Below are 11,224 nucleotides of genomic sequence, written 5' to 3'. Positions count from 1 at the left end.
GTGCTTCACGCGGTAGATTTAAAGTGGTGGGTAGTATGATGAGGCAGGTGAAAAGCCTTTATATGGGCTCGTCTGAATCTGAGAAACCTATGCCAGCCATAAATGATGTATTGCTCTTACAGGGGGACGCCTCTGCTAATGTTATAATGGAATGGGAGCAGCTGGGCTGTCGGAAGGCTGACTCTGGATTGTGGCTCACGCCGGCCGGACAGACCTGTATGACAGACCAGTTAGCGACCTGGGTCGTTGATTGCCTACAGTTAGCCACTCACTGTGGGGCCACCTTGCTAGTAGACGCTCTCTTACAGGCATGGTGGCATCCTCGACAAGGTTTTGGCAGCCCAAACTAGTGCGCGGTGCCTCACCTGTGCTACACACAACCCTGGTAAAGGAGTTGTCTGCCAGACGGGTCGTACTCCATTACCTACTGCTCCGTTTGAAACCTTGCAGATGTATTTTATTGATTTGCCTAAGTGTCAGTGTTATAAACATGTATTTGTTATTGTTGATGTGTTTTCTAGGTGGATTGAAGCCTTTCCAACCACTGATTGCACTGCCTCTACGGTGGTGTCTATTTTATTACGGCAGGTTGTTCCTCGTTTCGGGGTTCCAAACACCATCAGTTCGGATAACGGCCCTCACTTCATTGCCGCTATCAATAAAGAATTGTACAGACAGCTGGGCGTAACCCAGCGGCTGCATTGTGCTTATCGCCCACAAGCTGCAGGAATGGTGGAACGCTTGAACCAGACCCTGAAGACCAAGCTTGCCAAGCTGGTGGACCAATCAGGCTCCACCTGGGTTAAAATGTTGCCTGTTGCTTTGTTCCAGATCAGAGTCCTTCCAGCAGGGAAGACAAGGTTGTCTCCTGCAGAGATCATCTATGGCCGACCTCTGCGCACCCCTTGGACAGACATTATCCCGGCCACAATGACGTTGCATCACATGACGGAGGAGATGGTCTCTTATGTCCTTGCCCTTACAAGGGCCCTGCGTGAGATTCATGGGGAGGTCAAGGCCGCTTATGTGGGTGACATAGATTTTCCCGTTAATGGACGGATCACCCCGGGTTCTTATGTGTTGATTAAGAATTGGGTTCGTAAGGACACCCTTTCTCCTCGATGGTTGGGCCCCTTCCAGGTTCTCCTCACCACCCCCACCGCGGTAAAGGTAGAAGGACGATCGGCGTGGGTGCATCTGCACCATTGCAAAGTGGTTGGTGACACCAAGCAAAGGGGGGAGGTCGAGGTCAGGGAGGGGGATCCAGTCCACGGAAAGCAGGGCACGAATTAATTTTGCCATGAAATTGCACGTTCTTTTCTTTTTCACTCCCTTGTCTTCACAGATACGAAATAATTCACTGAGATCAGGGTCTTTGTGGCATTAATATGTGTGGCGACCACTGCCAGGTTAATCGGTTTTGGCTGGAAATGGACAAAGCCTGAACACGGACGGAACAAACGGGAAAAGAGAGGGGAACGAGAAAACTCCAATTTATTCATCCAGGGACACAACGAGCTATTCGGGAAGGGGCAGGTGGTTTGTTATCCACAAATGACATCAGTTACCTCCCTGTTTACCCCATCCCCTGCATGGGGCAGAACTGAACGACTGGTGAAGTGCCAGGACAAAAATCCGGTCCCTGTCAAGCCCGATTAATGGTGGCCTTATTGGGTTTGGGGACCACCCCCGAGGAAGCTAAAAGTTCTGTACGAATGATGGTCTTACAACGTGAGCAGCAGAGACTGTTACCATTCCCCAACGACAGCGAAAACGATGAAGTGCGTGAGGAAGGAGAATTGGGGATAAAGGTTGGACGGTCCAAGAAGCCTTGGCCAGGGAACTAAAAGGTTACGAGTTTTGGCGAATGGGACTTTTAAATGGACTATGAGTGTTGCCATAAGAATGGCAAAAGGGGGGAATGATGAATAGAAATTCTGAATCAATGTTATAAGATTGTTCTGAAAGACAAAATGGTTGGCCAGGTAGACTGAAACAAAGGACATAAGATGGCTGCTGACCAGACTTGCTGGAACAGCAGCCTAGGAGCGAATACACAATCTCTTGCAGTTACTGTGTAGTCATGAATAAAGGATCACAGGCCCAGTCTGACAAGATTGAGGAATACACAACCCCCCCCTAGCCAGAAAGACTAAGGAATGTACTGGTCTGAGATTATGCGTGGTTCCTCTAACATCCCCTTATATGGACATACTTGGTTTCCTGTTTCTCCCAACGTGTTGGTCCTTTGATCGGGGGGGGGGGGAATGTGGGAGGTGCTAAACGGTGGCATTAACATATAAAGAGCCTTGCAATTAAGGGCAGGCAGCTTGACTCTTTGCCAGGTTGTAACCTGTGTGGAGATTCCTGCTCAATAAAACGTACGTTTAAAGCAACCCTGGTGCCTGGTCGATTATTATCGAAACAACCGATGTGAGAGAAAAACGTGAATCAACAATCCCACATTGTAAGCTAGTCTAAATGGTTAGATTACATGGGGTCCAGGAAGATCTGGCTTATTATATATAAATGGGTTGATGGTAGGAAGGAGAGGATGATCTTGGAAGGTTATTTTTTGAGCCAGAGGCTTGCGATTAGTAGTGTGTCGCAAGGATTGGTGCTGGACCTACTGTAATTCATCATGTATATAAACAATTTGGATAAAATCGTACATAGCATTAGTAAATTTGCAGATTACACTAATGATGAGAGATCCTATCTTAAAACTAAACTACCATGGGCTGTGCATTACGATGTTTGCACTATTATGATCTGGTTTACTTAGAATAACTGATAATTTATTGTATATTTATTGCTGTTGATGTTGTGCCTAACATTCATGAAATGCTGAGCTAGTATGAATTTAATTGTTCCGGTTTATTCTGATGCACACGACAAATAAGCATTCTTGGCTCTTAACTTGACTCTTGAATATAGATGGTTTCATAGACAGTGAAGATAGTTGTCAAAAATTACAGCAGGATCTTAATCAGCAATGTAAGTGCGTCGACGAATAGCAATAGCATTCAATTCAGATAAGTGCAAAGTGTTGCATTTTGTGAAGTTAAACCAGGGTAGCACTTTTATAGTGACTGATATGGCCCTGGGAGGTGTTGTAGAACACGGGGACCAAGGGGTACAATCACTTAGTTTTCTGAAGTGGTATTGCAGATAGACAGGATGGTGGAGTGTTGGACTTGAAACATTATACTGCGGTTGTACAAGACATTACTGAGTCCAGTAGTGGTCTCAGTGGGACTGTGTAATTTCAGTAGATATATTTGCTCTTATACCAAAATCCTCTAGTAATAAATCTAGTCAATCTAAGATCGTCTTGAAATTTTAACTCTAGTTCTGCCTCCACAGGTGCCACTTGATCTATTGAATATAATCAAGGTGGATATATCATCCAGAGTACTCTCAACCACAATATTAATATAGATTATAAACGGCTCAGTCATTTCCTACAGCACCTCAGTCTCCCAATCAAAAAACAATATTTATTAATGCTCTCTTTCATGTCTGGTAACTTGTTTGTGTTACAATATGTTCTAGACTAATAGAAAAAGTGAGACGAGAAGCATGGTGCAGAATTCGTTCTCCAATATAATGTCCAAATGTATTGTTATAAGAAAACTGTATTTCTGCACAATAAAATTGAAGAGTAAATATAATGTTTTAATTCTTCATCAACACTAAGGATAAAGGTAGGAAAGATTAAATGACAAAGGGAGTGATAATGCATGGTGACTATAGAACAAAATGTCAGTGTGGAGGAGGTGTAAATGCCGAATTATAGCACAACACTCATGGAAATGTTACACAGAAAAGCTGGAGAAACTCAGCGGGTGCAGCAGCATCTATGGAGCGAAGGAAATAGGCAACGTTTCGGGCCGAAACCCTTCTTCAGACATTGATATGTCCCTTAATATTTCCTTCGGTCCCTTAATATTTCCTAAGGTCCCTTAATATTAATAATATTTCCTAAGGTCCCTTAATATTTCCTTCGCTCCATAGATGCTGCTGCACCCGCTGAGTTTCTCCAGCTTTTCTGTGTAACCTTCGATTCTCCAGCATCTGCAGTTCCCTCTTAAACTCATGGAAATGTAATTATTTGATCAAGCTTATACTCAACTGCCCTAATTATTCTTATTCAATTCCAAGTCATATTTGTATTTGATAATGCAGTTCTGAAGCATCTTGCGATGTCTTACTATCTTAAAGTTGCAGTGGGAGCAGCACAGTGCACAGCAAGTAAAGTCGGCATATAACACCGGCAACCCAGGTTCAATCCTGACCTAGTGGAGTTTGTACATTCACACCTGTGATCGCATGGGTTTCCTTTGGGTGCTATGATTCCCTCCCACATCCTAAATAAATGTGGGTTGGTGGTTCATTAGCTTCTGTATATTACCCATATCTGTAGGGGAGTAGTAGAATCCGGTGGGCATTGAAGAGTTTGTCGGCAAAAGACAAAATGAGAATGAAATTCTATTTGTTGATCTGGGTGGCGTGGATTTGGTGGACGGAAGGGCATGTTTCAGAGCTATCTCTCAATGAACGATGATGCGTACATGATTCTGTTGCAGTAGCAAAAGTGTGGGACATATTCAGAAGATCGGGAGAGAATTAGAGAGAGAAACAGAACTATCTTGATCAGTGAAGAAAGTGAATGGAATGTTGACCTTTATAACAAGAGGAATCGAATATAGGAGCAAAGAGGTCCTTCTTCAGTTGTACAGACCCCTTGTGAGACCACACCTGGAGTATTGTGTACAGTTTTGGTCCCTTAATTTGAGGAAGGACATTCTTGCTATTGAGGGAGTGCAGCGTAGGTTTACAAGGTTAATTCCCGGGATGGCGGGACTGTCATATGCTGAGAGAATGGAGCATCTGGGCTTGTACACTCTGCAGTTTAGAAGGATGAGAGGGAATCTCATTGAAACATATAAGATTGTTAAGGGTTTGGACACGCTAGAGGCAGGAAACATGTTCCCGATGTTGGGGGAGTCCAGAACCAGGGGCCACAGTTTAAGAATAAGGAGTAAGCCATTTAGAACGAAGACGAGGAAACACTTTTTCTCACAGAGAGTGGTGAGTCTGTGGAATTCTCCGCATCAGAGGGCGGTGGAGGCGGGTTCTCTGGATGCTTTCAAGAGAGAGCTAGATAGGGCTCTTAAAAATAGCGGAGTCAGGGGATATGTGGTGAAGGCAGGAACGGGGGTACTGATTGGGGATGATCAGCCATGATCACATTGAATGGCAGTGCTGGCTGGAAGGGCCAAATGGCCTACTCCTGCACCTATTGTCTATTGTCTACCTGATTTGACGTGCAAGAAGGAACTGCAGATGCTGGTTTAAACCGCAGTTACAAAAAACTGGAGTAACTCAGCGGGCCAGGCAGCATCTCTGGAGAGAAGGAATGGCCGACGTTTCAGGTCAAGACTTTTTGTCAGATCTGCTTGATGTAAATTCCTCAACTTGAAATGACTCTGTTTCTCTCTCCACAATTGCTGCCTGATCTGTTGACTATTTCTAGATTTTTTGCTTTTATTGCAGCATTGCAGAATGTTGCTTTTTTTGTTTCACCAGTCGGTCAGTGTATGTTTTTAAATTGAGCCTATTTGCGAGGATCTATTACATAGAAACATAGAAACATAGAAAATAGGTGCAGGAGTAGGCCAGTCGGCCCTTCGAGCCTGTATCGCCATTCAATATGATCATGGCTGATCATCCAACTCAGTATCCTGTACCTGCCTTCTCTCCATACCTCCTGATCCCTTTAGCCACAAGGGCCACATCTAACTGCCTCTTAAATATAGCCAATGAACTGGCCTCAACTACCTTCTATGGCAGAGAGTTCCAGAAATTCACCACTCTCTGTGTGAAAAATGTTTTTCTCATCTCGGTCCTAAAGGATTTCCCCTCTATCCTTTAGCTGTGACCCCTTGCCCTGGACTTCCCCAATATCGGGAACAATCTTCATGCATCTAGCCTGTCCAACCCCTTAAGAATTTTGTAGGTTTCTATAAGATCCCCCCTCAATCTCCTAAATTCTAACGAGTACAAGCCGAGCCAAGCTGAGATATATTGAAAGATATCTGGAGTGAGATTACGATCGCCGTTATCTGCAACTAAACACCGTGAAGCTTGGTGTTTAGCAAATCTCATTGGTTTGGCGCATTGTGGACCAGTGGTACATAACAAAGATCCTATAGCGGAGCAAGATAGGCCACTCCTGCGAAATGCAATGGGCTGACGTGTAGTATGCAACGGAGCGGATCATGGTCATTTTTTTCGTCCATTTCAGTAACCGGAACCTACCCGACCTGACCCGACTCGCAGTGTAATCAACGTTGCAGGGGAACAGTTTGTGTGTGTGATATAGGGTTATATTCATAATTCTGTTAGTTCATAATTCTGTTAATTCTTGTTAAAGAATAAAATTTGACTCTGGTAATTTTCTTTTTTTTAATGTTTTTTGTTTAAATCATTTCTTTTTAATGGCTCATGAGCTGTGTTTGAGTTGATTTTGTAGTAACTGGGAGCCCGAAGCGCGAGGGATCCTGGGAATTGTAGTCACAGTCGCTCGGGAGAGGAGTCGGTGGCTGGTAGGGACTACAACTCCCAGAAGCCTCCTCGCTGGGCCGGCGCGTGCGCATGCGCCCGGGAGGCAGTTTGAGTGACGCTGCTGCAGCCGCGGCGGCGGGTAAATGTTTATCCTGTGGCCGGGTTGAGGAGATAGTGGGGGCGGTGGAGGTGGAGGACGAGACGGTGCTGTCGTCGTCTGGCAGTCGCAGCGAGGAACGGAGCGAGCCCGTGAACGTCGGCTGTGGGAATAACCGGTCAGGAAATGACAGTTACTCGGTTAATATTGTCGGGGAAATAGGAGGAGTGGGTTGATGCGCCCCGTCTCCTCCTCAGCTCGGGTCGAGGGAGAGGGTGGGGGAGACTGGACAGGACGGCGTGAGGCCTCAGAGGAATCCTGCCTGCAATAGCAATTAAACTAGGCGCCGCAGAGATGGTGCAATCATCAACTGCAGTTGGTGGGTAGCTAGCGCAGAGGCAGCCAGCATCTCCTGGTATGTATTGGGATGAACTAAAGCAGTTTCCCAATTTACAGGCGGTTTATCCGCTGAAGTGGCAAATACATGGTACGCATGTTGCCTCATTCCTTCTCGCCCTGTCCCGCTGAGGCACTCCAGCGTTTTGTGTCTTTCTTCTTGCCTTATTCATGCTGTCTGTGCATTGAAAACATGAGCATCGTCTTAATCAGCATCTCTTGGCAATTTCTGTCTTTCTGCAGGGCAATTCATGAATGAATCGTACCATGTATCAGGTCAGTCGTCTTTTAGGGAGTTCTCCTGGAACAAGGGTGACTTGTTTTCATCCCCAGTTCTGTGGGTTCTGAGCTGCCTGATGGGACAGACCCATGTGGGATTTAAAGTGTCTGATCTAGCAGAGGCAGGAAATGCTTGATGTGGCAGGTACGCAATTAGATGTGCCTTTCTGATGATTATTCTGACCTGTTTGGTAAAGAGTTGATACACCAAGTGCTACTCATCCATTTTGAATGGTTGTGGGTTAGGGATTCCCTTGAACTGGTGAGAATGTTCATTTTTAAGGAGGCTTTGAGAGCATTCTTGCTATCTTTGGTGATCGCATGACATGACATAAGAGTAAAGTGTCTGTTTTAGGAGTGTGTTATCAGGAATCTGCCATGGCCTGTCCATCAGAGTCTATAGTGTGTAATTAGACCTTCAACGCTGAGGGAGTTGGCCTGAAAAAACCCACTGATATTAATTTGATTAATGTGTCAGTGGACTTGCAGGATTTGAGTGGACTTGATTGGTGTCTTTGGTGCGGGGAGGTTGGTGTTTTTGCTGCTGGTCAAGATTGTGCTAATGGTAGGTGTGTCTCTTATATTCAGGAGGTAAAGGATCACTTGCCAGGTTTTGATGTCTTGATCTTCAAACACTTTTTCTCAGCTGATCAAAGGTTGTGCTGCCCCCAGGCAGTGGTAATGTGATAATTAATGCCTGGCTTCTTTACAAATGGCTCTGTGCCATTGGATATAGACAATAGGTGCAGGAGTAGGCCATTTGGCCCTTCGAGCCAGCACCACCATTCAATGTGATCATGGCTGATCATCCCCAATCAGTTCACCATTCCTGCCTTCTCCCCATATCCCCTGACTCCACTATATTTAAGAGCCCTATCTAGCTCTCTCTTGAAAGTATCCAGAGAACCGGCCTCCACCTCTGAGGCAGAGAATTCCACAGACTCACAACGCTCTGTGTGGAAAAAAGTGTTTCCTCATCTCTGTTCTAAATGGTTTTCCCTTTATTCTTAAACTGTGGCCCCTGGTTCTGGACTTCCCCAACATGGGGAACATGTTTCCTGCTTCCAGTGTGTCCAAACCCTTAACAATCTTATGTTTCAATAAGATACCCTCTCATCCTTCTAAATTTCAGAGTGTATAAGCTCAGCCACTCCATTCTCTCAAAATATGACAGTCCCGCCATCCCAGGAATTAACGTTGTGAACCTACGTTGCATTGCCTCAATAGCCAGAATGTCCTTCCTCAAATTTGGAGAACAAAACGGCACACAATACTCCAGGTGTGGTCTCACTAGGGCCCTGTACAACCGAAGAAGGACCTCTTTGCTCCTATACTCAACTCCTCTTGTTATGAAGGCCAACATGCCATTTGCTTTCTTCACTGCCTGTTGTACCTGCATGCTTACTTTCATTGACTGCTGAACAAGGACCCCCTAGATCCCGTTGTACTTCTGCTTTTCCCAATGTGGCACCATTGTGATAATAACCTGCATTCCTGTTTTTGCTATCAAACTGGATAACCTCACATTTATCCACATTAAACTGCATCTGCCATGCAGCTGCCCACTCACCCAACCTGTCCCAAGTCACCTTGCATTCTCATAACATCCTCCTCACAGTTCACACTGCCATCCAGCTCTGTGTCATCTGCAAATTTGCTAATGTTACTTGTAATCCCTTCATCTAAATCATAAATATTATAAATAGCTGCGGTCCCAGCACTGATCCTTGCGGAACACCACTAGTCACTGCCTGCCATTCTGAAAGGGACCCGTTAATCCATACTCTGTTTGCTGTCTCCCAACCAATTTTTTTATCCATGTCAGCACTCTACCCCCAATACCATGTGCCCTAATTTTGCCCATTGATCTCCTATGTGGGACCTTATTGAATGCTTTCTGAAAGTCCACTACATACACTGGCTTGCCCTTGTACATTTTCCTAGTTACATCCTCAACAAATTCCAAAAGATTAGTTAAGCATGATTTCCCCTTCGTAAATCCATGTTGACTCTGACCGATCCTGTTACTGCTATCCAAATGGGCCGCAATTTCATCTTTTATAATTGACTCCAGCATCTTCCCCACCACCGATGTCAGGCTAAATGGTCTATAATTCCCTGTTTTCTCTCTCCGGCCATTCTTAAAAAGTGGGATAACATTGGCCACCCTCCAATCCACAGGAACTGATCCTGAATCTATAGAACATTGGAAAATGATCACCAATGCACCCACGATTTCAAGAGCCACTTCCTTAAGTACTCTGGGATGCAGACCATCTAGCCCTGGGGATTTATCAGCCTTCAGTCCCATCAGTTTACCCAACACTATTTCCTGCCTATTGTGGATTTCCTTCAGTTCCTCCATCACCTCAGATCCTCTGGCCACTAGTACATCACGAAGATTGTTTGTGTCTTCCTTAATGAAGACGGATCCAAAGTACCTGTTCAACTCACCTGACATTTTCTTGTTCCCCATAATAAATTCATCCATTTCAGTCTTCAAGGGTCCAACTTTGGTCTTAACATTTTTTTTCCTCTTCACAAACCTAAAGAAGCTTTTATTATTCTCCTTTGTATTCTTGGCTAGCTTACCTTCGTACGTCATCATTTCTCCCCGTATTGCCTCTTTAGTCATCTTCTGTTTCTCTTTAAACATTACCCAATCCTCTGGCTTCCCACTCATCTTTGCTATGTTGCACTACTTCACTTAATTTTTATATTGTCCCTGACTTCCCTTGTCAGCCACGGTTGCCCCTTACTCCCGTTGGAATCTTTCTTCCTCTTTGGAATGAACTGATCCTGCACCTTCTGTATTCTTCCCAGAAATAGCTGCCATTGTTGTTCTACTACCATACCTACTCCTGCACCTATTGTCTATCCCTGCTGGGGTATGTTTCTAGTCAACTTTGGCCAGCCTCTCTCATGGCTCCATACTCCACTTTGTTCAATGATGCGGTTTACATTTTTCGGGTCATATTGTGGTATGTTATTGTCATGAGTGATAGTAAGTATTGTGCTGTTGGGACATGTTTAGTGTGAAGCCTGCTTCAGATTTGTTTTCGTGTATGAATTGATAACTTTAACCTCAGCATCTAAAGGTGCATCTGCCGATTACTACTTGGGTGAATGTGATGTATATTGAGATTTTTCTCACTTCTCCTGTTTATTAACTGTACTCCAGCAGGAAACTTGTTGGAAGTGCCATGCAATGTTGCAGGGGAATGGTTTAGGTGAGTGTTGGAGCATTGACACAGTCTTGCTTGTCCTGAGTATGCACTGAGATCGTGAATGTTGTGATCCAGTTTGCTCAGGATTATGGCATGTAGCTGTTATATGGGATGTAGTTATGTAGCTGTCGTGGGATGTTTTCTGAGTGCAGCCAACGTTTATTTTTTTTCTCTTTTTTTTGTGATTTGGATCTCACTGGCAACGGCCCTTTTTATTGGCCATCCTCTTACCCTTGGGAAGGTCTTTGTTGAATCACCTCAAACTTTCTTATTCGCTGTTTTATTAGATGGTGTTCCATGATTTTAAACCCCGAAATGATGAACGTTTCCAAATTAGGAAGGGAACCTGCTGGTCATGGTGTTTCTATCCTCCCGCTACCCTTATCCTCCCTTGTTGTAGGGGTCACAATTTTGGGGATAATTATGCTGGTCACTTCCATGTATTTTGCAAATGGTAAATAATGCAGTCACTATACCAGTAAAGATCATGCACTAATGTCTATGGTCGTAGACAAGATGTCAATCAAGTAACTTTTCCCCACATGTAGTTAACTGCCAGAGTGCTTTTAGAGGGAAGGAATGGGTGATGTTTCGGGTCGAGACCCTTCTTCCGAAGAAGGGTCTGAAGAAGGGTCTTGACCTGAAACGTCACCCA

General features: G+C 44.7%; 1 protein-coding gene across 7 annotated transcripts in view; it reads left to right on the top strand.

The window, feature by feature from the left end:
- The first annotated feature begins 6,562 nt into the window (after positions 1-6,562).
- The window catches only part of LOC129697859 (inositol polyphosphate-4-phosphatase type I A-like), a 153,822-nt gene continuing 149,160 nt past the window's right edge, over positions 6,563-11,224 (top strand). For 4 of the 7 annotated variants that reach the window (XM_055636533.1, XM_055636534.1, XM_055636532.1 and 1 more), the window contains exon 1: positions 6,567-6,845. The gene's annotated coding sequence lies outside the window, so the exon portion shown is untranslated. Of the gene's footprint in view, positions 6,846-11,224 lie in introns of all 7 variants that reach the window. The other 3 variants (XM_055636538.1, XM_055636539.1, XM_055636537.1) reach the window with 3 other exon arrangements.

Source organism: Leucoraja erinacea, chromosome 6 (genome assembly GCF_028641065.1).
Source record: "Leucoraja erinacea ecotype New England chromosome 6, Leri_hhj_1, whole genome shotgun sequence".
Lineage (NCBI taxonomy): Eukaryota > Metazoa > Chordata > Chondrichthyes > Rajiformes > Rajidae > Leucoraja > Leucoraja erinaceus.
This window is presented reverse-complemented; position numbering and strand designations above follow the sequence as displayed.